Here is a 7,181-nt window from a genome sequence, read left to right as displayed (position 1 = left end):
TTTCCATTAGTTGGGGGCTGCAAATCTTTCCATCAGGATTTTTAAAAAAATGATTTGATGTAGGGATGGGGTTGGTCATGTCTGTTTTTCTTTTGCTTCTGGACTATTGTGTGTGTTCAACCATGCTATCAGTCACTACAGAGTTTTACATTTGTAAGAATTAAAATGAATTCACATGATCAAAAGAGCAGTGGGGTCATCTCATCCTGCTTCTTGCCTTCTCAGTGCTACACAGTTCAAGACAATTAGGTCTCTATACTGTACTTCCTTACAAATTCATTATCCAACATACATCATCAGTACTCTAACAAGCAAATGTGTGACAGTGTTGAAAAATTGCACTAGGAGTGTGATCCCACTTTAAAACGTGTAAAATGGCACCTCATTCCTAACCTACCAGTGTGGTTGCATCACAAAATGTGATTTTCCTTTTTGTATTAGTGTCTAAACTATTTTTAATTTCCTATAAGAATTAGTATAAGAATTGAATAAGGTTCAGACAGAAATATTGACACTTCCTCTCTAAAGTGTCTCTAAGTGAGATAAGTACCACCGTCTATAGTAAAACCTACAGATCACAGGCAAATAAAATAAACCTACATGTATTGGAGTACATATAAAAAGCAATATAACAAATGCTTTCCCCTGAGTCCTGTACAAGGATTTTTTATCTTTCAAAAATAAGAATACAACATTCAATTTATATACTGCCTTCAGAACTTAACGCCCACTCAGAGCAGTTTACAAAGTGTGTTATTATTATCCTCATGACAATCACCCTGTGTGGTGGGTGGAGCTGAGAGAGCTCTGAGAAGCTGTGACTGACTCAGGGTCGCCTAGCTGGCTTTAAGCAAAGGAGTGGGGAATCAAACCTGGTTCTCCATATTAGAATCCTGCCACTTTTAACCACTAGACCTAACTGGCTCTCTAATAAGATTCCTCCTTCACTTAGAAATAATACCTACAGGTACTTGTTTACATAATGTAGTCTGGATCTAAGGCAGTCTTAGTGATTTGGGGATCCTCCAGTCTAAGCCCATTCTAATCAATGGACTTAGACTGGAGTAATTCTATTTAGGTTTTCACTGTAAATCCCCTTTATTCCCACCCAACTCATTCTGAATAAGAAACAATAATTCTTAATTTACAAACAGGTTGCATTTCAAAACCAAAATCTGACTTCCAAAAACACACCTCACAGAAAACATCACACAATTGTCATGCCATCATTGTGTAGTGGTTACAGCATCAGACTAGGATCTGGGAGACCCAGCTTTGAACCCCTACCCTGCCATGGAAGCTTGCTGGGTGAGTCCCACACACTCAGCCTAACATACAGCAAAGGATGGTTGAGGGAGAATGACTGGCCCAAGGTTAAGTGGGTTCCATGACAAATGTGAATTAGAACTTGGGTTTGGTGCTCCTAGTCCAACTACCATATCATATACCAGTTCTGAAGAACCACCTAAAGCTTGAGTTCCTCAGTTTAATTTAAAATGCACATATAAAAGCATCCTGTTAATAATATCCGGATATTACAGCCTTCATTTTTGATCTTTTATGCATATCTTCCTTGAAGATTATTTGTACTTAATCACAAATCACTTAATCTGTCAATTCTCAAATATCTCACATGGGAATAATTATAGCTTACTTCTCAAGGCTGTTCAAAAGCAAACAAAATACAAGTTGTAATGTATTCTTTGTAATAAAATGCTATATAAATTAGTACTAATGACAAATGGAGTCAAGAAAGAAATGGAAGCCTGCCAGACAACAAAGACATGATTAACAGTGCATACCTATGCAGAATTATTCTGGTGTAAGCTTAGACTGGAGTAACTATGCATAGAACTGCACTGCCAAACAGAATTTACTGACCCCAAATTGTTTTGATGTCCACTATTGTAGATAACTATTTAAAAAAGGATTGCTCAGAGACCTAAAACGAAGCCTCTGTTTTCCAGAAGCATTAAAACATTGTATGATCTTTTTTAAAAATCACATTTTTGATCTACATGCACTTGAAACAGTGACTGTGTGCTAGACTGAAGGCACAATGCCCCCCCCCCTCAAAAGTTGGTGTATCTCTGAGATGTGCTGGTGGAGTGCCAGGCAGTGCTGCATCCTGGCTGGGTACTGGTATGGCTCATCAAAGAGTAACCCCAGTGCAAGCTGCTGCACTGGAAGGGAAAGGAGCAGATCTAGAGATGTGGCAAGAGTCAGCCGCCCTAGCCTAAAAATGCCCCTCCCCCAAACTGGCAGAAAGTTGTGCCACCCAAATCCACGGTATAGCCCATAGGCATCCATACAACAGGACAAGCTATACAGCCACAGCCCCCCCCCCCCGGCCAGGTGCAGCCCTGCCCACAAACCCCAGCAGAACACAGGATGCCATCCACAGCTGCAACCAATTATCCCCTTCCCAGCAGCAGCCAACCTCCTCCCCTGCACCCAATTACAGCCCCCTTCCTCCCCACACTACATAAACTCCAGCCAGGATGCCCCATAGCTCAATCATAAGATATGCGGCACAGGACTGAGTCTCAGAGGTCCCTCCTGTGCAGACAGAGCACACAATATTGCACTTTGGTGGCAAAAATAAAACTTAGCACCACTGGGGGAGCATGTAGTACTAACACCCAAGGGCAAAGAGGGGAGAGCAAAGTCCATGCTGTGTGACTAACATGTCTCACTTCTACCAGCCCATCTCTGGAGGCTTAACCCAAAGTAGTGAACATACAAGGGAGCAGGGTCGGGAATCCAGCTGCCCTGGCCCAGTGTCCACACCTGACTCCCATCGCACAAATTGAGTGCTGTCTGGACTATGCCAGCTCCCACACAAGAGCACAACTGTCACTTGAGGTGCCTGGAAACTGCCCCACTATGCTGAGGATCAACTGGCTGAGCAACCCTGGAGCACATTGCCTTGCAGGATCAGACCCTATGTAGCAGCAGCAACAGCAGGTGGAGCAGTTGCAGAGCACTTCCTCGTGGAATCAGCTAGCAGCATTTACAGCATGAACCTCAGGGGAGTTCCCTGGCAAATGGGGGTGGAACAACAGACCTTATGGGGCCCCACCAGCATGGCTGTGGCAGGCATGGCCTCTGTGCGGTTTGCCATCACTGCACATTTCTGTTTAGTATCCATGCAGATAGTGGTGATTCAACAGGGAGACCTGGGGGCATGACCAGTGCAGTCCTTGTCACTTTGCTCAGTCACCAGTTCCAGCCCAGCTCCTGGAGTATCTGCCTCAGGCAGCCTTCCTCACTGCTGTGCTAGGGACAGCTCAGCTTGTCTCCTCATGGCCCTGGGAACAGTTTGCAAAGGCACATGTGCAATGCTGGACATATCTGAATGGGTGCCCTTCCCCCCCTATGGCCACATTACTCTGTTGCGGTTGCACTGTTGCTGGGTCTTTCCTACCTGTCCACGGACTCTCCATGGGAGGAGTGGTGTCAAGAGGCAGTGGCTGGATGGGTGGGAAGTAATTGGTAGCACCTGTATGTACCACTCACCGAAGCATCATTGACTGCCACTGTCTGTTTGGTGGATGTTGCCAGGGTAGCTCTGGACTCTGACATGGTTGTTATGCCGTCTGTGTTTTATGGAGGGACCTGCATTGTTACGTCCCACTGCACATTTTTCATAGGGACCAGCTATGCTACCACCACCACCACCACCACAGCGGACCTCATGATTGCAGCACTTGCATATAAAATGTAGTGCTTGCACACTTAGCTCTGCGGCCCACTCTGTCCATCACAGGTTTTATATGAACCGCAATAATTTGTATCATGACTGGAGCTTTGGCAGGATTAAAAATATTCAAAAGACAAAATTAATTACTAAAAATATCCAAAAACGGCAGATGGAAGAATTAACTCAAAAATCACAACTAGCAATTGAAAAGAAGATAAAATATTTAGGAATTTGGATGACTAACAGATGTAGCTCCTTATATGAAGACAATTATGGGATACTGATAAAAACAATCAAAGAAGACCTGGAAAGATCTTCAGCTATCATTGACGGGAAGAATAGCAGCGATAAAAATGAATGTTCTCCCAAGAGTTCTATTTCTTTCAAAATATTCCATTAGGAATACCCCAAGTATTCTTTATAGACCTTAACCGGGCTGTACAATCTTTTATCTGGCAGAACAAAAAACCACGAATTAAGCTGAAAGCCCTACAAGATACTAAGGAAAAAGCAGGCTTTGCCCTATCAGATTGGCTTCTATATTATAAGGTTTGTGTGCTGACCTGGCTGAGAGAGTGGATTACTTTGGAAAACAACTTTTAAACTCGGAAGGACATGACCTATTGATGGGCTGGCACGCGTTTCTCTGGTATAAAAAATGGGGAAATCATAAATATTTTAAAAATCACTGGATACGGAAAGCGCTAGTACTGGTCTGGGAAAGAAAAAGATCTACTTTTTATGAGAAAATTCCTTTGTGGGTTTCCCTAATTGAAGCTTCTACACATCCTTCGTTGAAAAAAAGAGGGGGAAACTCCTACCTATAAGATCTTACTGAAACCAGCTGGGCTATTAAAAAATCCAAAAGAAATGGCAAAGTTAAACATTGAGTTGGGATGGTGGGGCCAGGCACAACTGGAATCTAGATATAAAAAAGACAAAACAGTGGGTTTTTACGAAAAGGATTAAAATATTGATGTGATACTAAGTGGTACTAATGTTAAAATGATAAATATATGCTATACTTATAGAGGCAAAATTACAGGGGGCGGAGGTCAAAGATACTATGATAAAATGGGCCGAGAATGTGGGACATACAATAGATTTAGAGCAATGGTCACAAATGTGGAAAAGTAATTTAAAGATGACAAAATTGGCCTCACTGAAGGAAAATGTATATAAAATGTTTTATAGGTGGCACTTAAGCCCAATTAGGTTAGCTAAATCTCGCTTAAATATGTCAAACAATTGTTGGAAGTGTGTGAAAATACCAGGATCTTATTATCATATGTGGTAGACATGCAAAAAAGCAGTGGAGTTCTGGAAGATGGTACATACAATGTTACAACAGATAGTCATGACTCCACTACCTTTGAAACCAGAACTTTTTTTTATTGAACCACGTATTGGTCCCGGACAATAAAGGGCAAAAGCATTTGATGTTGAATATAATTACAACAGCTAGGATTGCATAAGTGAGACTTTGGAAAATGACAACTATCCCAACACAAGAAAACCTGGTCGAAAAAATACTTGAGACGGCTGAAATGGACAAATTGTCGAGTTTATTCAAAGAATTGGACATTACAACCTATAATGACATTTGGGAGCCTTTTTACAAATGGATACAAGATAAGTTTGGAGAAATTTAATTTTCAACTAAGATGTGGTCCTTTATGGACATTATAGAAGATAAATGGAAAAATTTGCAAATAGAGAGCTGATTAGCAGAATACGAAGACATGTATTAGAATGAATGGTGCAATGTAATAGATATGTAATTTTTTTTCTTGTTTTTTCTTCTCTTTCTATCCCCCCTCCTTTTACTTTCTATTCCCTATTTTCTATCTAAAAAATAAAAATCATATAAAAAAAATAAAAAATTGTATCATGACTTATCAATGCAATACAAAATATAATTTGAAGGACACCCCAAAACATCCAGCCTTAATCTCAGCTTTCTTACTAACTTACTAAGATGAGGAGGAGGATGACAAAAGACAGGGCAGGCTGTTGCTGCTGGGTTGCAATACAGGCAAGAACGAGGACGTGATGCATATGCTGTCTCCCGATACCAGGCGCAAGGGGCAGGAAGAGGCACTCCGTCCTCCAGCCTGAGCAGCATCAGCCACCATCAAAGTAAGCTTTGAATCTGCTTGTTTGTCTCCAGTTTGGTGCTTGCTGGATCCATCCTTGTTTAATGTCTATCTACTTCAGTTTTGTTCAGTTCATTGATGTCAATTGACCCCACTAATGGGGTCAGAGTTGAGCAAGAATCTGCCTTGGATTTGGATCTTTAGAGAAGAGAGGGAAATGATAGGATTATTGGCTTGGGGCTGGCACTGAGAGGAGGATGAATGGGGCTATCTATTTCCCAGGGAAACTGCTTGGTATTCTTGTAGCTCTAGCAGCCCTGTTCTGCAGCCGCCTACCTCTAATTCAAACCTGCAGCAGCATTCCTCTCATCCCAGCCTTGCTTGGATTTCCATTCCACTGGCTGTTCTTCCCAGGGCAGCCCAGCTTCCCAGGCTGGCTGGCATTGGAGGAGAGGGATTGGAAAAGACAGGCGCAACCGAGTCAACCACTTTCCCTAGCCTGAGCGGCAGCCTCCATCCTTTTGGCCATGGAGCCTATAGCAAGTGAGCAGGTGGAGGCAGCTTCCCAGCCCTGGTCCGCTATGGCAGTCAGTGATCAAAGGGTCCCCATGTGGGGAAGCTGCCCTGTATGTCCTATATCTTGGACTGCCCATACTTGGATCCAGACTAAATTTTCCAATGGCAGAATACCCCCGCCCCCCCCCCAAACTGATTTCCACAAAATGCTACTTCTGGGTGATAGGAGACCTGGAAGAATGACACAAGGGGTGTTTGTAGCAGGAAGGGTGAATCAGTAGAAATGACCAGTTTCGTCTGGATCCAACCCTGTTATTTCACATTACACAAAAATATCCCTTTAAAGTTAACACAACAAAGGTTTGGATCTGAATTTTCCATTCTTCTAACAGTGGAGTCTTCTATCACGATCACCTGGGGTGTCCCTTATCATTTTTCCCCCTCCTGTCACTTACTCTAAAACAGCTAGTTGCCAAGACAGAGCTCAGTTGTCTGGGAATGTGTTTATCAGGAATCTCAACCATTTATCACAATTGTTCTCCAAAACTCTTCTTGAGACTTTGGGGTTTCAGGTACCTATCACCATTCAAGGATTTGCCCACCCCCTGCCCCAGGCTGCAGAGTCATTCTTACCAATGTTATTGAAGCTATCAAGAAAAATAGCCTACCAAAACAGCTGGTAAAGAATGCTTGCTTGAACTTCAAGCTGCATTATAGCTTGAAACAACTATATTTCAGCATCTATTCCAAACTTCTTTTGCTAATAAACAGCGGATATTTTTTTTTCATTTTTAAAGAGAAAATAAGGATGAAATAGAATGGTGTGCCCCAATTAGAAGTGAACATAATGAGAAATCTGTGATGAC

Source organism: Eublepharis macularius, chromosome 3, assembly GCF_028583425.1.
Source record: "Eublepharis macularius isolate TG4126 chromosome 3, MPM_Emac_v1.0, whole genome shotgun sequence".
Lineage (NCBI taxonomy): Eukaryota > Metazoa > Chordata > Lepidosauria > Squamata > Eublepharidae > Eublepharis > Eublepharis macularius.
The sequence above is the reverse complement of the archived record's forward strand: the minus strand, read 5'-3'. Positions refer to the sequence as shown.